Source organism: Zonotrichia albicollis, chromosome 27, assembly GCF_047830755.1.
Source record: "Zonotrichia albicollis isolate bZonAlb1 chromosome 27, bZonAlb1.hap1, whole genome shotgun sequence".
NCBI lineage: Eukaryota > Metazoa > Chordata > Aves > Passeriformes > Passerellidae > Zonotrichia > Zonotrichia albicollis.
The window spans coordinates 3,624,228-3,643,309 of NC_133845.1; positions in this window are offsets into that span (position 1 = coordinate 3,624,228).

The following is a 19,082-nucleotide window of genomic DNA, read 5'->3' on the forward strand; positions in this document are numbered from 1 at the left end:
ATTTATTTATTCCAGGAAAAGGCACGAGAGGTTTTCCATGGAGCAGCAGAGTAAAAATGAGGAGAAAAATCTGATTTTCAAACAAACTTAAACCCACTCAGTGCTTCAGTCTCAAATTGTTACCTGCATTCATTAATGGGGGATTTTTGGGGTTTTTTAGGGATTTTTTTTCTCGTGGGTTTTATAGAAGTGAACTTCTCACTTACTCCAGATTGAGATTATTTATTTATTCCAGGAAAAGGCACGAGAGGTTTTTATGGGTTTTTTTTTGGTGGGTTTTTTAGGGATTTTTTGGGGTTTTTTTCTGGTGGTTTTTATAGAAGTGAATTTCTCACTTACTCCAGATTGGGATTATTTATTTCTTTATTCCAGGGGTTTCTCAGAGTGGGAAAGGTTTTCCATGGAGCAGCAGAGTGTGGCGAATAATCAGAGGGAATCCACAGAGAACAGGAGGAAAACAAAGGGAATAAATCCAAATTAGGTGGAGAAGAAAGGGAAAAGCAGGATTATCCCACCCCAGGGATTACAGACAAGGATGGGCACGGCTCCGACACCACAAAATCAGGGAACAAGGGATTCCCAAAAAAAGGAGGAATCAAAGGTGCAGATGTGCCGCTGATTGTTCCACAGCTGGAATGGAAGCAGAGCACGGGGCCCTGATGGGATAAAGGGAACAACAAAGAGGGAGCTCAGAGCGGGGATGGATTTTTTCCAGAGCGGAGGATTAGCCCAGATCCCAAAGCGCAGATGGCACCGGGTGGGATAATCAGCCCGGCCCCCAGGGATGGGCAAGGAGGAATCGAGAGGGAAGCAAGGGAAAAGGAGAATTATTGAAAACAGGGAAAGTTCTGAGCGCCCATCCTGGTTTGTGATTGTTTGTGAAGGGAAAGGAAATGGAAGAGAAGAGGAAAGAGAGAAGGAGAGAGAGGGAAAGGGAAAGGGAAAGGGAGAGGGAGAGGGAGAGGGAGAGGGAGAGGGAGAGGGAGAGGGAAGGGAAGGGAAGGGAAGGGAAGGGAAGGGAAGGGAAGGGAAGGGAAGGGAAGGGAAGGGAAGGGAAGGGAAGGGAAGGGAAGGGAAGGGAAGGGAAGGGAAGGGAAGGGAAGGGAAGGGAAGGGGAAAAGAAGAAGGAAGGAAGGAAGTGGCGGAAGGAAGGAAGGAAGTGGCGGAAGGAAGTGGCGGAAGGAAGTGGCGGAAGGAAGTGGCGGAAGGAAGGAAGGAAGGAAGGAAGGAAGGAAGGAAGGAAGGAAGGAAGGAAGGAAGGAAGGAAGGAAGGAAGGAAGGAAGGAAGGAATTAAGGGAAAAATGGAGGAGGAAAGGAAGAAAGGAAAGGAGAAAGGAAGAAAGAAAGAGAAAGAGAGAAAGAGAGAAAGAAAGAGAAAAAAAGAGAGAAAGAAAAGAAAGAGAGAAAGAGAGAGAGAAAGAGAGAAAAAGAGAGAAAGAGAGAAAGAGAGAGAGAGAGAGAGAGAGAGAGAGAAAGAAAGAAAGAAAGAAAGAAAGAAAGAAAGAAAAGAGAAAGAAAGGAGAAAAAGCAATTAAGACAACTTTAATTTTCATATAACACATTAATCCACCCCACACCATTTATAAACCTTCCTACCAGTGTCGACCACACATTTTCTGATTAAAAAAAAACAAATTTACAAACAACCCCAAACTTCCAGAGACAAATTATCCCCACCTAGGCCAGAAATCAGGGATTTCCCTGCGAATGAACCAAGGTCAGCCCCAGCTTTTAACGCTGCAAGGAGCTCCAAGAAAAAGAAGAAAATCATCTTTTCATGATTGCCCCATCCCTTCCCCTCCAGCCATTCACCCGGAGGACATTGTTGCCATATAATAACTGCCCATGTCAGGATTAATTAAGCAACTCCTAACGAAGCAGCTGCTGCTTTTGTCGGGCCCAAATGTGGGCGCAGGCACGGATATGACGCTCATTGAATCCTCGCCGCTGATTTTTCACCCCTAAATGCACAAGAAAGAGAAGAAAGGATCCCGGAGGCTCATCCGCTCAGCCCGGGCACGGCGAGGGATTGCAGGGCGAGGAAATGAGCAGCCAGACCCAGGGGGATGTGCGGCACCAGGGGCTCCTTGGGGAAAAAAAAACCAAAAAAAAACCCAAAAAAAAACCCAAAAAAATCCCCCAAAAACCCTAAAAATCCCCCCAAAAAATGCCCCTAAAAACCCCCAAAATCCCTGACATTTTAAATATGTCTCGTGCCCTGTTGCGACCATTCCAGCAGGGATCAGGATTGGTTATTTTGTTTAATTTTAAGGAAAATTAATATTTTTTGAGGTTTTTTTCCCCTAACCAAAGGCTGAGATGTTAAATATGTCTTGTGTCTTGTTGCCACCATACCAGCAAGGATCAGGAAATGGTTATTTGGTTTAATTTTAAGGAAAATTAATTTTTTTGGGTTTTTTTTTCCCCTAGCCAAAGGCTGAGATGTTAAATTTGCTTTGTGCCCTGTTGCCACCATTCCAGCAAGGATCAGGAAATGGTTATTTTGTTTAATTTTAAGGAAAATTAATTTTTTTTTTGAGGGTTTTTTCCCCTAACCAAAGACTGAGTTGTTAAATCTGGTTTGTGCTCTGTTGCCACCATACCAGCAGGGATCAGGATTGGTTATTTTGTTTAATTTTAAGGAAAATTAGCAATTTTTGAGTTTTTTGAGATTTATTTTTCCCTTTAGCCAAAGGCTGAGATGTTAAATATGTCTTGTGCTCTGTTATCACCACTCCAACCAAATCAGGATTGGTTATTTTTTTTAATTTTAAGGAAAATTAATTTTTTTTGAGGTTTTTTTCCCCTAGCCAAAGACTGACATTTTAAATATGTCTCGTGCCCTGTTGCCACCATTCCAGCAAGGATCAGGAAATGGTTTTTTGTTTAATTTTAAGGAAAATTAATATTTTTTGAGTTTTTTTCACCAACCAGGGGCTGAGATGTTAAATATGATTTGTGCCCTGTTATCACCACTCCAACCAGATCAGGGATTGGTTATTTTGTTTAACTTTAGAGAAAATTAATTTTTTTTGAGGTTTTTTTCCTCTAACCAGAGTCTGAGTTGTTAAATCTGGTTTGTGCTCTGTTGCCAACATACCAGCAGGGATCAGGATTGGTTATTTTGTTTAATTTTAAGGAAAATTAGCATTTTTTGAGGTTGTTTCTCATAGTTAGAGGCTGAGATGTTAAATGTGCCTTGTGCCCTGTTGCCACCATGCCAGCAAGGATCATTATTTGTATAATTTCAAAGAAAATTAAATTTTGGTTATTTTTTTAACTCTTAGGAAAATTAATTTTTTGAGGTTTTTTCCCCTAGCCAAAGACTGAGATGTTAAATATGGCTTGTGCCCTGTTATCACCACTCCAACCAGATCAGGATTGGTTATTTTGTTTAACTTTAAAGAAAATTAATATTTTTTGAGGGTTTTTTCCTCTAACCAGAGTCTGAGATGTTAAATCTGGTTTGTGCTCTGTTGCCACCATACCAGCAAAGATCAGGAAATGATTATTTTGTTTAATTTTAAGGAAAATTAATTTTTTTGAGGTTTTTTTTCCCCTAACCAAAGGCTGAGATGTTAAATATGATTTGTGCCCTGTTATCACCACTCCAGCCAGATCAGGGATTGGTTATTTTGTTTAAATTTAAAGAAAATTAATATTTTTGGAGGTTGTTTTTCATAGTTAGAGGCTGAGATGTTAAATGTGCCTTGTGTCCTGTTGCCACCATGCCAGCAAGGATCATTATTTGTATCATTTCAAAGAAAATTAAATTTTGGTTATTTTTGTTTAATTTTAGGAAAATTAATTTTTTGACTTTTTTTTCCCCTAGCCAAAGACTGAGATGTTAAATATGGCTTGTGCCCTGTTATCACCACTCCAACCAGTAGGGATTGGTTATTTTGTTTAATTTTAAGGAAAATTAGCAATTTTTGAGGTTTTTGAGATTTTTTTTTCCCTTTAGCCAAAGACTGAGATGTTAAATTTGCTTTGTGCTCTGTTGCCACCACACCTTCTCTTTAATGGAGACACAAATGAGTTTACAAGGAAAAAAGAAAATCTCTCCTGGGGTGACATTTGTTCAATTCTCTCCATGCTGATTGCTTTGGGTGCCTGAAGGACTCACAAATCCCAGTTTTCCCAGTTTTTCCCAGTATTTCCCAATTTTTCCCATTTTTTCCCCAGTTTTCTTCCCATTTTTTTCCAGTTTTCCCCCAGTTTTTTCTCCTGTATTTATGAGTTTTTCCCAATTTTCCCCAGTTTTTCCCATTTTTTTTCCAATTTTTCCCATTTTACCTCCAATTTTCCCCAGTTTTTCTCCCAGTTTTTCCATTTTTTCCCAATTTTTCCCATTTTTTCCCCAGTTTTCTTCCCATTTTTTCCAGTTTTCCCCCAGTTTTTTCTCCTGTATTTATGAGTTTTTCCCAATTTTCCCCAATTTTTCCCATTTTTTTCCAATTTTTCCAATTTTTCCCAGTTTACCTCCAATTTTCCCCAGTTTTTTACCCAGTTTTTCCATTTTTTCCCAATTTTTCCTGGTTTTTCCCAGTTTTCCTCCAGTTTTCCCCCAGTTTTTCCCAGTTTTTTTCCCAATTCCTCCCCATTTTCCCCCCAGTTTTTCCCATTTTTTTCCCCAGGCTTTTCCCCAGTTTTCCCCAGGTTTTTTCTCCAGTTTTACCCAGTTTTTTCCCACCATTTTTTCCCAGTTTTCCCCATTTTTTTCCCAGGTTTTCCCCATTTTTTTTTTCCTTGGTTTTTCCCATTTTTTTCCAGTTTTTCTCCAGTTTTTTTCCCAGTATTTCCCAATTTTTCCCATTTTTTCCCCAGTTTTCTTCCCATTTTTTCCAGTTTCCCCCCAGTTTTTTCTCCTGTATTTATGAGTTTTTCCCAATTTTCCCCAGTTTTTCCCTTTTTTTTCCAATTTTTCCCAATTTTTCCCAGTTTACCTCCAATTTTCCCCAGTTTTTACCCAGTTTTTCCATTTTTTCCCAATTTTTCCTGGTTTTCCCCAAGTTTTTCTCAGTTTTTCCCCCCAGTTTTTTTCCCCAGTTTTTCCCAGTTTTCCTCCAGTTTTCCCCCAGTTTTTCCCAGTTTTTTTCCCAATTCCTCCCCATTTTCCCCCAAGTTTTTCCCATTTTTTTCCCCAGGCTTTTCCCCAGTTTTCCCCAGGTTTTTTCTCCAGTTTTACCCAGTTTTTTCCCACCATTTTTTTCCCAGTTTTCCCCATTTTTTTCCCAGGTTTTCCCCAGTTTTTTTTTCCTTGGTTTTTCCCATTTTTTTCCAGTTTTTCTCCAGTTTTTTTCCCAGTATTTCCCAATTTTTCCCATTTTTTCCCCAGTTTTCTTCCCATTTTTTCCAGTTTTCCCCCAGTTTTTTCTCCTGTATTTATGAGTTTTTCCCAATTTTCCCCAGTTTTTCCCTTTTTTTTTCCAATTTTTCCATTTTTTCCAATTTTTCACAGTTTACCTCCAATTTTCCCCAGTTTTTACCCAGTTTTTCCATTTTTCCCAATTTTTCCTTGTTTTCCCCAAGTTTTTCTCAGTTATTTCCCCCAGTTTTTTCCCCAGTTTTTCCCAGTTTCCCTCCAGTTTTCCCCCAGTTTTTCCCAGTTTTTTTCCCAATTCCTCCCCATTTTCCCCCCAGTTTTTCCCATTTTTCCCCCCAGTTTTCCCCAGGTTTTTTCTCCAGTTTTACCCAGTTTTTTCCCAATTTCCCACCATTTTTTCCCAGTTTTCCCCATTTTTTTCCCAGGTTTTCCCCAGTTTTTTTTTCCTTGGTTTTTCCCATTTTTTTCCAGTTTTTTTCCCAGTTTTTCCCAATTTTTCCCAGTTCCTCTGGGAAAAGCCAATTTCCAGCATCTCCCTGGCTCCTGCAGCCCGAGGAGTCAAAGGTATAAAACTGCAAAAAAAGGGGATTTTTGCTGCTAAAATATTCATATTTCACAATTTTTTAGAGATGGGGCTACAGAAATGAAATAATTTCTCAAAACTCTGCAAGAATTCAAAACTTCTGGGCTGAAAAATGGAAGAATTCTTCTTTCCCAGAGAAAGAAAGGAAAAGCTTTTCCTCAAACTCCCCAGACTAAAATCCCCCAAACACCCTTTGATTTCTGCATCATTTTCTTGCTGAAAAAAAGGAAATTAAATCTGCAAAATGAGGCAGCAAATGGGGTCAAATAAATGGGTTTTGTACAGCAAACTCACTGCAATGTATTATTATTATTATTATTATTATTATTATTATTATTATTATTATTATTATATTTTTTACTATTACTATATCACTATTATGTAATATCATTTATCATTATCATTACCATTATAATATTTTTACTATTACTATTATTACTATTATATCACATCATTTATTATTTTATATTACATTCCTATTTCTTATTATTGTATCGTTATCCTATCACATTATTATTGTTATTGTTTTATATGATTTCTTCTTATTGTTACTTATTATTATTACTATTATTATTACTATATCATTATGATATCACATCATTTATCATTATTAGTACCATTGTTTTATATTATTATTTCTTCTTCATATATTATATATTATATATTATATATTATATATTATATATTATATATTATATATTATATATTATATATTATATATTATATATTATATATTATATGTTATATATTATATAGTATATAGTATATAGTACATAGTACATATTACATATTACACATTACACATTACATATTATATATTTTTTATTATTATTATTATTATTATTATTATTATTATTATTATTATTATTATTATTATTATTATTATTATTATTATTATTACTATTTTATCAGTATTTTGAGGACAAATGATGGAGTATTCTGGGTCGGAAGGCTCCCACAGGCATCAGCCCCAAAGTTCTAAACAAACCCCACAAAGTCAGAGATTGAGGAGGGCCCAATCAGCACCACAATTTTATTAATTGCAATAAATTTTTAATTGTAATGGTAGCAGATAAGAACTCCAGAAATGCGATTTTAGCACTAAACCTTGATGGAAATACTGAGAAATCGGTGAAATCCTGGCATTTTCTGCCTGAAATGAGGAGCCCCCAGCACTTACGAGCTGATTTCTTCCTTGAGGCCGCAGAGACGGCAAAATCAAACCATTAGAACCTTTTAAAAGCTTTCTTGCCTCCAACTAAAAATATCCCTGGCTGCCAGATGCAAGCTGTCAATAAAGAATTCAAGAACTCCGTGTGGAGAGTGGGAAGAGTGCAAAGTCTTGATAAACATCTCAAATTGGGTCTTACTCAGTGGGGAACGCGGAGTTTGGCGTGGTAATTGTAAAGAGCATTTTACACCCAATCAATTAAATGAAAATCTTTTAAACCCTTTTTAAAAAGAGACCTTTTGAAGTTAACAGGTGATTTTAATTGGAGCCATGGGACTCGCAGCCCAGGAGGTGGGTTGGGGGTTTGGTGGTTTTTTTTGTTGAGGAGGGGTTTTTTGGTTTTTTTGGAAGCTTTCAATACAGGGGAAAATCGATGCACTTCCATCAGCATCTGAACTCCCAGAGCCTTGCAGGTTGAGGAGTGAGGCTGAGCAAGAATTGCAGTTTGCTCTGGTTTGTGAAGCTTTAAATGTGTCTCCATCACTCCCTGATCGTGAAAGAGAAAGAGGAGAATTTATCAAGGATAATTCTTTTCAGTCAGAATTACGACCTACTGTAAAAATTTGGAGCTATTTTTTGTTTAAATTACAGTTCAAACATCCCAGCTGACACAATTCCATAATGCCAGTAATTCCATATGAGTAAAATTCACTCTCTGGTTGTGAAAGGTGCAAGAAAATTTAGCAAGGATAATTCATTTCAGTCACAATCCTCTGCCATGACCTACTGTAAAAATTTAGAAAATTCAGAGCTGTTTAAATGAGAGTTCAAGCATCCCAGCTGACACAAGCAGAAATTCCAAAACAATTCCTGCTCCAGCTGGGCACCAAGGACAAATGACCCAAATCTCAGCCCAGGAGCACAAACCCCGTGGGCTGGAGAGAGAAAAACAAGCAGGGTGGGACTGCAGGGGCTGAAGCTGGAATGGGACAATGAACTGCAAGGTGCAAATGGAGCAGAACTGATCCAAGGGAGAGACCCCGGGAGCGCTCGTGCATTTTGGGGCCATTTTGGGTCATCTTGGGTTCACTTTGGGACCATTTTGGTTTCACCTTGGGTTCATTTTGGGGCCATTTTGGTTCATCTTGGATGCAGCCCTGGCTGGGCTCTTGTGCTGCCCAAGGTGCATGGAATTGCTGTGTTCCCGCCCTCTCTCCATGGAATTATTTTGTTCCTGCTCCCTCCATGGAATTGCTGTGTTCCCTCCATTCCTCCATGGAATTGCTGTGTTCCTGCTCTCCCTCCATGGAATTTCTGTGTTTCCACTGTCTCTCCATGGAATTGCTGTGTTCCCTCCATTGCTCCATGGAATTGCTGTGTTCCTGTTCTCCCTCCATGGAATTGCTGTGTTCCCACCCTCCCTCCATGCAATTTCTGTGTTTCCACTGTCTCTCCATGGAATTGCTGTGTTCCCATCCTCTCTCCATGGAATTATTTTGTTCCTGCTCTTCCTCCATGGAATTATTGTGTTCCCACCCTCCCTCCATGGAATTATTGTGTCCCTGTTCTTCCTCCATGGAATTGCTGTGTTCTCACCCATGGAATTGCTGTGTTCCTGTTCTCCCTCCATGGAATTTCTGTGTTTCCACTGTCTCTCCATGGAATTGCTGTGTTCCCTCCATTCCTCCATGGAATTGCTGTGTTCCCACCCTCTCTCCATGGAATTGCTGTGTTCCTGTTCTCCCTCCATGGAATTGCTGTGTTCCTGCTCTCCCTCCATGGAATTGCTGTGTTCCCACCCATGGAATTGCTGTGTTCCCACCCTCCCTCCATGGAATTGCTGTGTTCCCACCCATGGAATTGCTGTGTTCCCACCCTCCCTCCATGGAATTGCTGTGTTCCCACCCATGGAATTGCTGTGTTCCCACCCTCCCTCCATGGAATTGCTGTGTTCCCACCCTCCCTCCATGGAATTGCTGTGTTCCCACCCTCCCTCCATGGAATTGCTGTGTTCCGATCCTCTCTCCATGGAATTGCTGTGTTCCCTCCACTGCTCTATGGAATTGCTGTGTTCTCACCGTCCCTCCATGGAATTATTTTGTTCCTGCTCCCTCCATGGAATTGCTGTGTTCCTGCCCTCCCTCCACGGAATTGCTGTGTTCTCACCGTCCCTCCATGGAATTATTTTGTTCCTGCTCCCTCCGTGGAATTGCTGTGCTCCTGGCGTGCTCACAGTGATTAGGGGCCCTGTGGAGTTATGGAGGGGGCTCCAATCCCACAGCCCTCTTCGGAGGGGTGAGTGTTCCGCAGCTTTTCTCCCTGCCTGAGCCAATCTGCACAAATAGGCTTTTAAATTAAGCAGTGATTTGGAATATAAGTGAGTGCATTTAAGCCGCTAAGAGATGGAAAGATCCTAATGGCTGAAATATTTGTCATATCACAAATAAACTGGCTGGATCGGGAGCCACTAATATAACTAATTTTTACCAAATCCTTCACTGCTCTGTGAGAGAAAATGAGGTCAGCACAGGTTGAGGCAACAGCAAATGAGCAGCTGCCAGGAGGCAGCACAGAATACTGATAAAGGACTCTGCAGGAACTGCACTGCCTGCCCACGGAAACCGGAATCACTCTGCTCAAATTAAGATATAGCTGCTTCCAGAGCATCCAGGGCTGGCGTGGAAAGGTGCCAAGGAATCAGAGGCTCCAGTGGATCTGGAATACAAATGCATTCCAAAGGCTCCCCACACCTGGCTCATCCAGTTTTTATCCCTCTGTGTGATTTGGGCTGGGACAGAGGGCAGGAGGGGACCCTGGGGCAGCTGATGAGAGTCCCTGGCACTCCCACAGCCCCTCTGGGATATCCCAGCTCCAGGAATTAAACCCTGACTTAATGAGGAGCAAAAGGAGATGGAGAGGAACTCACCAATTCACTTTAACATCAAAAACCAAGCCCAAATCCCACAAAAATTGTGCCAGGAGCAACTCTTGCACTTCTGGATCTGGAATAAAAATGCAAATTCCAAAGGCTCCCCATACCTGGCTCATCCAGCTTTTATCCCTCTGTGTGATTTGGGTTGGGAGAAAGGGCAGGAGGGGGCCCTGGGGCAGCTGATGAGAGTCCCACATTTCCTCTGGGATTTTTCACTTCAGGAATTAAACCCTGACTTAATGAGGAGCAAAAGTGAGATGGAGAGGAACTCACAATTCACTTTAACATTAAAAACCAAGCCCAAATCCCACAAAGATCATTCCAGGAGCAACTTCTGCACTTCTGGATCTGGAATACAAATGCATTCCAAAGGCTCCCCACATCTGAACTCACCCAGCTTTTATCCCTCTGTGTGATTTGGGCTGGGACAGAGGGCAGGAGGGGACCCTGGGGCAGCTGATGAGACTCCCACATTTCCTCTGGGATTTTCCAGTTCCAGGAATTAAACCCTGACTTAATGAGGAGGAAAAGTGAGATGGAAGGAACTCACAGTTCACTTTAACAAAAAAAAAACACCAAGCCCAAACACCACAAAAATTGTGCCAGGATTTGGACTTCTGGATCCGTAATGGATCTGGAATACAAATGCATTCCAAAGGCTCCCCACACCTGGGCTCATCCAGTTTTTATCCCTCTGTGTGATTTGGGCTGGGACAGAGGGCAGGAGGGGGCCCTGGGGCAGCTGATGAGAGTCCCTGGAACTCCCACAGCTCCTCTGGGATTTTCCAGTTCAGGAATTAAACCCTTATTTAATGTGCCATTCATGAGGAGGAAAAGTGAGATAAACTCACCAATTCACTTTAACATCAAAAACCAAGCCCAAACCCCACAAAAATTGTGCCAGGAGCAACCCTTGCACTTCTGGATCTGCAATACAAATGCATTCCAAAGGCTCCCCACGCCTGGGCTCATCCAGTTTTTATCCCTCTGTGTGTTTTGGATTTGTTATTTGGACTGGGGCAGCTGATGAGAATCCCACAGCTCCTCTGGGATTTCCCACCTCCAAGAATTAAACCCTGACTGAATGTGCCATTCATGAGGAGGAAAAGTGAGATGGAAAGGAACTCACAATTCACTTTAACATTACAAACCAAGTCCAAATTCCACAAAGATCATGCCAGGAGCAACTTTTGCACTTCTGGATCTGGAATGCAAATTCCAAAGGCTCCCCACACCTGGACTCATCCAATTTATATCCCTCTGTGTGTTTTGGATTTGTTACTTGGACTGGGGCGGCTGATGAGAATCCCACAGCTCCTCTGGGATTTCCCACCTCCAATAATTAAACCCTGACTGAATGTGCCATTCATGAGGGGGAAAAGTGAGATAAACTCACCAATTCACTTTAACATTACAAACCGAGACCAAAATCCCACAAAAATAGTACCAGGAGCCAGTGTTGTACTTCTGGAGGGTGAGGAACCCAGAGGAGACCCCAAACTCGCCCGGGCTGTGCCAGCTCAAGGTGCTGATGTGGAGAATGAAACACTTTGGGAAGAAGGATGTCGGGTTATCTCGGCTGTTTGAGGGGCCTGGAAAGGCCCGGAGTGGCCTTGGGGCAGCCCGCGTATCGAAGGACGAGAAGAGGCTTCAGTTCTTCTTTCGGTTTTTATGTTTATTAATTGTTTATCTAAAAGATGTTCTTTCAGCCGAACAGAGCTCTGCTCAGCAGTCAGCCATGAGCACACTGTGCTGCCCTCCAGGCAGCCGCCTATCTTTATACCCATTGTTACGTGTACAATATTTATCATTTTTCCCCAATACCATTTATTCTTATTGTTGGGTGCACTTTCAGTAATAACCAATCCAAAGGTGCCACCGTGGCCAAAGAAGATGGAGGAGAAGAAGAAGAAGAAGGAGGACAGGACACGCCCCAATTCCTCCATCTTACTCCTCTAAACCCCCCTGTACATAAATCCTAAACCCTGTGTTTCACCCTCTAATTAACTAATCCCTTCACCATTCACCCCGGTGAAGTCCTCCTATCCTCATCCTGTGTAGGATCAAAGTCCAGCCACCAGACACTTCTGGCAACATTCCAGGAGTCCCGAGCCCCCCAAGGGTGGTCTCGGTGGCTCGGCACCTCAGGACTGAGATCCTGAGATCCGACAGAAGGAAAATGTCCTGCAGCAGCAGCAGCCTGTGCTCTGAAACTGCCCCAGACATTTGGGACCAGCCATGGGATGGTTCAGAATTGTTTGTGTTCTCAAATTTTCTCCCTCCTTTACAGGCATGAGCAGCCTGTCTGAAAAAGAGGAGGATTTTGGCCATAATTTGCCCTTTTCATCCCTAAACCCCAAAAGAGTGAAGAGAGTGTGATTCCATGGGAAACTGAGGCACAGAAGGGGTTCCAAAAGAGTCATAAAAATCCTAAACTGGGACAAGGATGGAGTCCAACCCCTGGCCATGCACAGACACCAGAACAGCCCCAAAAAATCCAAATATCCCTGGCAGCCTCAGGCTGTGCCCATTCCCTGGGCAGTGCCAGCACCTCTGGGGGAAGAACCTGTCGCTAAAATCCAACCCAAACCTGCCCTGGCTCTGCTCCAAATCTGAACCCAAATCTGTTCCCTCAGGTTCTGGTGCAAGGAAAGAGCCCCAGCATCTCCTCCAGTGTGACCCCACCAAAAATCAGCTCTGAGAGGGAACCAAGATTGATCTTTACTGCAGGATCACCGGGATCCAACCCCAAATCCCACCAAAAATCAGCTGTGAGGGGGAACCAGAGCTGATCTTTACTGCAGCATCACTGGGATCCAACCCAAATTCCCACCAAAAATCAGCTGTGAGAGGAGACCAGGGCTGATCTTTACTGCAGGATCACTGGGATCCAACTCCCACCAAAAACCAGCTCTGAGAGGGAACCAGGGCTGATCTTTACTGCAGGATTACCGGGATCCAACTCCCACCAAAAATCAGCTGTGAGAGGAGACCAGGGCTGATCTTTACTGCAGGATCAGTGGGATCCAACACCAAATCCCACCAAAAACCAGCTGTGAGAGGGAACCAGGGTTGATCTTTACTGCAGGATCACCGGGATCCAAGCCCAAATCCCACCAAAAATCAGCTGTGAGAGGAGACCAGGGTTGATTTTACTGCAGGATCACCGGGATCCAACTCCCACCAAAAATCAGCTGTGAGAGGGAACCAAGATTGATCTTTACTGCAGGATCAGTGGGATACAACCCCAAATCCCACCAAAAACCAGCTGTGAGAGGAGACCAGGGCTGATCTCTAATGCAGGATCAGTGGGATCCAAGCCCAAATCCCACCAAAAACCAGCTCTGAGAGGGAACCAGGGCTGATCTTTACTGCAGGATCAGTGGGATCCAACACCAAATCCCACCAAAAATCAGCTGTGAGAGGGAACCAGGGCTGATTTTACTGCAGGATCAGTGGGATCCAACCCCAAATCCCACCAAAAATCAGCTGTGAGAGGGAACCAGGGCTGATCTTTACTGCAGGATCACCGGGATCCAACCCCAAATCCCACCAAAAACCAGCTGTGAGAGGGAACCAGGGTTGATCTTTAATGCAGGATCAGTGGGATCCAACCCCAACTCCCACCAAAAATCAGCTGTGAGAGGAGACCAGGGCTGATCTCTAACGCAGGATCACTGGGATCCAACCCAAATCCCACCAAAAATCAGCTGTGAGAGGGAACCAAGGTTGATCTTTACTGCAGGATCAGTGGGATCCAAGCCCAAATCCCACCAAAAACCAGCTCTGAGAGGGAACCAAGGTTGATCTTTACTGCAGGATCAGTGGGATCCAACCCCAAATCCCACCAAAAATCAGCTGTGAGAGGAGACCAGGGCTGATCTTTACTGCAGGATCAGCGGGATCCAACCTCAAATCCCAGCAAAAACCAGCTCTGAGAGGGAACCAAGGTTGATTTTACTGCAGGATCAGCGGGATCCAACTCCCACCAAAAATCAGCTGTGAGAGGGAACCAAGACTGATCCTTACTGCAGGATCAGTGGGATCCAACCCCAAATCCCACAAAAATCAGCTCTGAGAGGAGAGCAGGGTTGATCTTTACTGCAGGATCAGCAGGATCCAAGGCCAAATCCCACCAAAAACCAGCTCTGAGGGGGAACCAGGGCTGATCTTTACTGCAGCATCACTGGGATCCAACTCCCACCAAAAATCAGCTGTGAGAGGGAACCAAGGTTGATTTTACTGCAGGATCAGTGGGATCCAACCCCAAATCCCACGGGAGAGGGGCTCTCCTGGGATCAATCCCCAGCCAGCACTCGGGAGCATCAGCCAATTTCACTAAAATAAGCTTGACACGGATTAACCATGGCAATAACTCCTAAATGGAACAGGAGAGGGGTTCATATTTGATAGCCATTAAATGGTTTAATGAAATAATTATAACCCAGAGCCCCGAGGCCGGCCCCGATCGATAGCCATGAGCTCTGGGGCACAGCCTGAGCCCCGCTCCCAGCAGGCAGAGTGGGGACTGCAGATGTGATCGACACTAAAGCTGCATTAAAACACCGCCATCAAGGGCACTAATAGATTAAGGGCCGCTGTGGCGCTGCAGTGCGCTGGTCAATACCCTTTATTTCCTGCATCAGCCCCAATTTTGCCACCCTCCCTCGCACTATTAGCGGCAGTCGATGCCTGGTGCTGGCAGAGCTGCATTAATGCAGGCTCACAAAAGCGGCGAGCGCGGCATTATCACTTCACTCACTTTCAAATTACAGCCTAATGCTGTCTGCAGGCAGCTTGCGACGCGTTAGCGCTCGCTGGGCTTGGCGGGGCCCGGCAAACATTTCACGTGGGAGGATGGCAGGGAGGGCTGATGAGTGAAATCCGCCCCGCTGCCCGCGGGAAATCAGGGCTGGGAAGAGAGGCGGGCACCGGGGGGAAACCCGCGGGGAGGGGATGGAGGGGATGGGGGAGAGGGGAGGAAGAGCAGGGAGGAGGAGGAGGAGGAGGGTGGTGAGTGCCCGTGTGTGCTGGGAAAGGAGCGGTGGGAATAAAGCCAGGCTTTGTTAGGTACAGGAATGGGAATGGGAATGGGAATGGGAATGGGAATGGGAATGGGAATAGGAATAGGAATAGGAATAGGAATAGGAATAGGAATAGGAATAGGAATAAATAGGAATGGGAATGGGAATAGGAAACGGAATGGGAATGGGAATGGGAATGGGAATGGGAATGGGAATAGGAATAAATAGGAATAGGAATGGGAATGGGAATGGGAATGGGAATAGGAATAGGAATAGGAATAGGAATAGGAATAGGAATAGGAATAGGAATAGGAATAGGAATAAATAGGAATGGGAATGGGAATAGGAATAGGAATAGGAATAGGAATAGGAATAGGAATAGGAATAGGAATAGGAATAGGAATAGGAATAGGAATGGGAATGGGAATAGGAATAGGAATAAATAGGAATGGGAATGGGAATGGGAATGGGAGTGGGAATGGGAATGGGAATAAGAATAGGAATGGGAATGGGAATGGGAATGGGAATGGGAATAGGAATAAATAGGAATAAATAGGAATAGGAATAGGAATAGGAATAGGAATAGGAATAGGAATAGGAATAGGAATAGGAATAGGAATAAGAATAAATAGGAATAGGAATAGCAATAGGAATAGGAATAGGAATGGGAATGGGAATGGGAATAAGAATAGGAATAGGAATGGGAATGGGAATAGAAATAGGAATAGGAATGGGAATGGGAATGGGAATGGGAATAAGAATAGGAATAGGAATGGGAATAGGAATAGGAATAGGAATAGGAATAGGAATAGGAATAGGAATAGGAATAGGAATAGGAATAGGAATAAACCCAGACTTTGTTAGGTACCAGGATTAGAAATAATCCCACACCTTGTTAGGTACAGGATTAGGTAAAACCAATGCCTTGTTAGGTACAGGGTTAGGTACAAACCCAGACTTTTTTAGGTACAGGAATAGGAATAAATCCATTCCTTGTTAGGTACAGGATTAGGAATAAACCCACACTTTGTTAGGTACACGATAAGGAATAAATCCATTCCTGGTTGGGTACAGGATAAAGAATAAATCCATTCCTAGTTAGGAGCAGGATTAGGTAAAACCCAGGCCTTGTTAGGTACAGGATTAGGAGCAAACCCACACTTTATTAGGTACCAGGATTAGGAATAAACCCAGAGTTTTTAGGTACAGGATAAGGAATAAACCCACACCTTGTTAGGTGCAGGAATAGGCAAAACCCAGATTTTGTTAGGTACAAGATTAGACATAAACCCAGATTTTGTTAGGTACCAGGATTAGAAATAAACCCACACCTTGTTAGGTACAGGATTAGGAATAAATCCACACTTTCTTAGGTACCAGGATTAGGTATAAACCTGGATTTTGTTAGGTACAGGATAAGGAATAAATCCATTCCTTGTTAGGTGCAGGATTAGGTAAAATCCATGCTTTGTTAGGTACAAGATTAGGAATAAATCTACGCCTTGTTAGGTACAGGAATAGGAATAAATCCACACTTTCTTAGGTACCAGAACTAGGTGTAAACCCAAACCTTGTAAAGTACAGGAATAGGAATAAACCCACACCCTCTAAGGTACAGGATCAGGTATAAACACATGATTTGCCCCCAGGTACCAGGATTAGGAATAAACCCAGGCCTTGTAAAGTACAGAAAAAGGAATAAACCCAGGCCTTGTTAGGTATAGGATTAGGAATAAACACACACCTAGCTAATCCTGGGATTAGCTGCCATGTTGCTGCTTTTAAACGCTGAATAAACCCCAAAAATAAATGGAACATGTGGCAGTGTCCAGAAAAACCCTTTATTTCGGTTATTCTCTGCTGTGGCTCACAAGCAGCCCCAGATTCACTGCCTGGGCTCAAACCCTCTGATCCGGGCTGGTCCCAGGCCCTGCCTGCCCCTGGGGCATCCTGCAAAATGTGGGGTTCCAGCAGAGCACGGGCTGCAGATTGCAGCTGGACAAACCAGCCCCAGAGTCCCTCAGGGCATGGACAAACAGACAGGAAAGCTCAGGCACTCCTGCCTCAGCTGCATTTTGCCTTTAAATCCCTCCCAAACTGAAAATCCCCAACCACCATTTCAGTCCATGCCCTTCCTTACACCGAGCTCTCACCTCTCCTGAAGGGTTTTTATTTTGTTCTTTATTTTTCATGTTTCCTTTTTTTGGGGGATGTTTCCTCATTGTGATCAATGCAAAAATCCCCTAATTCAGTATCATTTTCACTCATTTTTAACCCTTCTGGCCTGGTTTGGGTGCTGTGGTGGCTGCAGGGCCCTGCTGTCCCCTGTGAGCCCCACATATCCCAGATCTGTGCTTGTAGGATTTTCTCTGAGCCCCACATATCCCAGATCTGTGTCTGTAGGATTTTCCCTCTGAGCCCCACATATCCCTGACCTGTTTGTAGGATTTACCCTCTGAGCCCCACATATCCCAAACCTGTGCTGTGTTTGTAGGATTCACCCTGTGAGCCCCACATATCCCAAACTGTGCTGTGTTTGTAGGATTTTTGCTCTGAACCCTCCTCCCCGAGCCCCACCAGGCTGTGGGTTTGAACCAGAGCTCTGACAGCTCCCAGGAACTCCCTTCACCCACTAAATACCCTAAAACAAATACCCCAATCCACTAAATACCCTAAAACAATAAATACATGACCCACTAAATACCCTAAAACAAATACCCTGACCCACTAAATACCCTATAACAATAAATACATGACCCACTGAATACCCTAAAACACTAAATATACTCACCCACTAAATACCCTAAAACAATACCCTAACCCACTAAATACCCTAAAAAAACACCCTAATACGCTAAATACCCTAAAACAAATACCCTAATCCACTAAATATCCTAAAACAATAAATACTCTAATCCACTAAATACCCCAAAACACTAAATATATGACCCACTAAATACCCTAAAATAATAAATACTCTAACCCACTGAATACCCTAAAACAAATACCCTAATCCACTAAATACCCTATAACAATAAATACCCTGACCCACTAAATACCCTAAAACAAATATCCTGAAACAATAAATATATGACCCACTGAATACCCTAAAACACCAAATATACTCACCCACTAAATACCCTAAAACAATACCCTGACCCACTAAATACCCTAAAACAAATATCCTAATACACTAAATACCCTAAATCAATGAATACCCTGACTCGCTAAATACCCCAAAACAATACATGACCCACTGAATATCCTAAAACACTAAATATCCTCACCCACTAAATACCCTAAAACAAATACCCTAAAACAAATATCCTAATCCACTAAATATCCTAAAACAATAAATATATGACCCACGAAATACCCTAAAACACTAAATATCCTCACCCACTAAATACCCTAAAATAATAAATACTCTAACCCACTAAATACCCTAAAACACTAAATATATGACCCACTAAATACCCTAAAACAATAAATACTCTAACCCACTGAATACCCTAAAAAAATAAATATATGACCCACGAAATACCCTAAAACAATAAATATCCTCACCCACTAAATACCCTAAAACAAATACCCTAATCCACTAAATACCCCAAAACAATAAATACTCTGACCCACTAAATACCCTAAAACAAATACCCTAAATACCCTAAAACAAATATCCTAATCCACTAAATATCCTAAAACACTAAATATATGACCCACTAAATACCCTAAAATAATAAATACTCTAACCCACTAAATACCCTTAAATATCCTAATCCACTAAATACCCTAAAACAAATATCCTAATCCACTAAATACCCTAAAACACTAAATATATGACCCACTAAATACCCTAAAACAATAAATACTCTAACCCACTGAATACCCCAAAACAATAAATATCCTGACCCACTAAATACCCTAAAAACAATAAATACATGACCCACTAAATACCCCAAAACAATAAATACCCTAAACCACCACCACCTTCCAAACCCAGTTTTGTGGCCCTCAAGTCAACAAAAGCCTCACACACAATTAA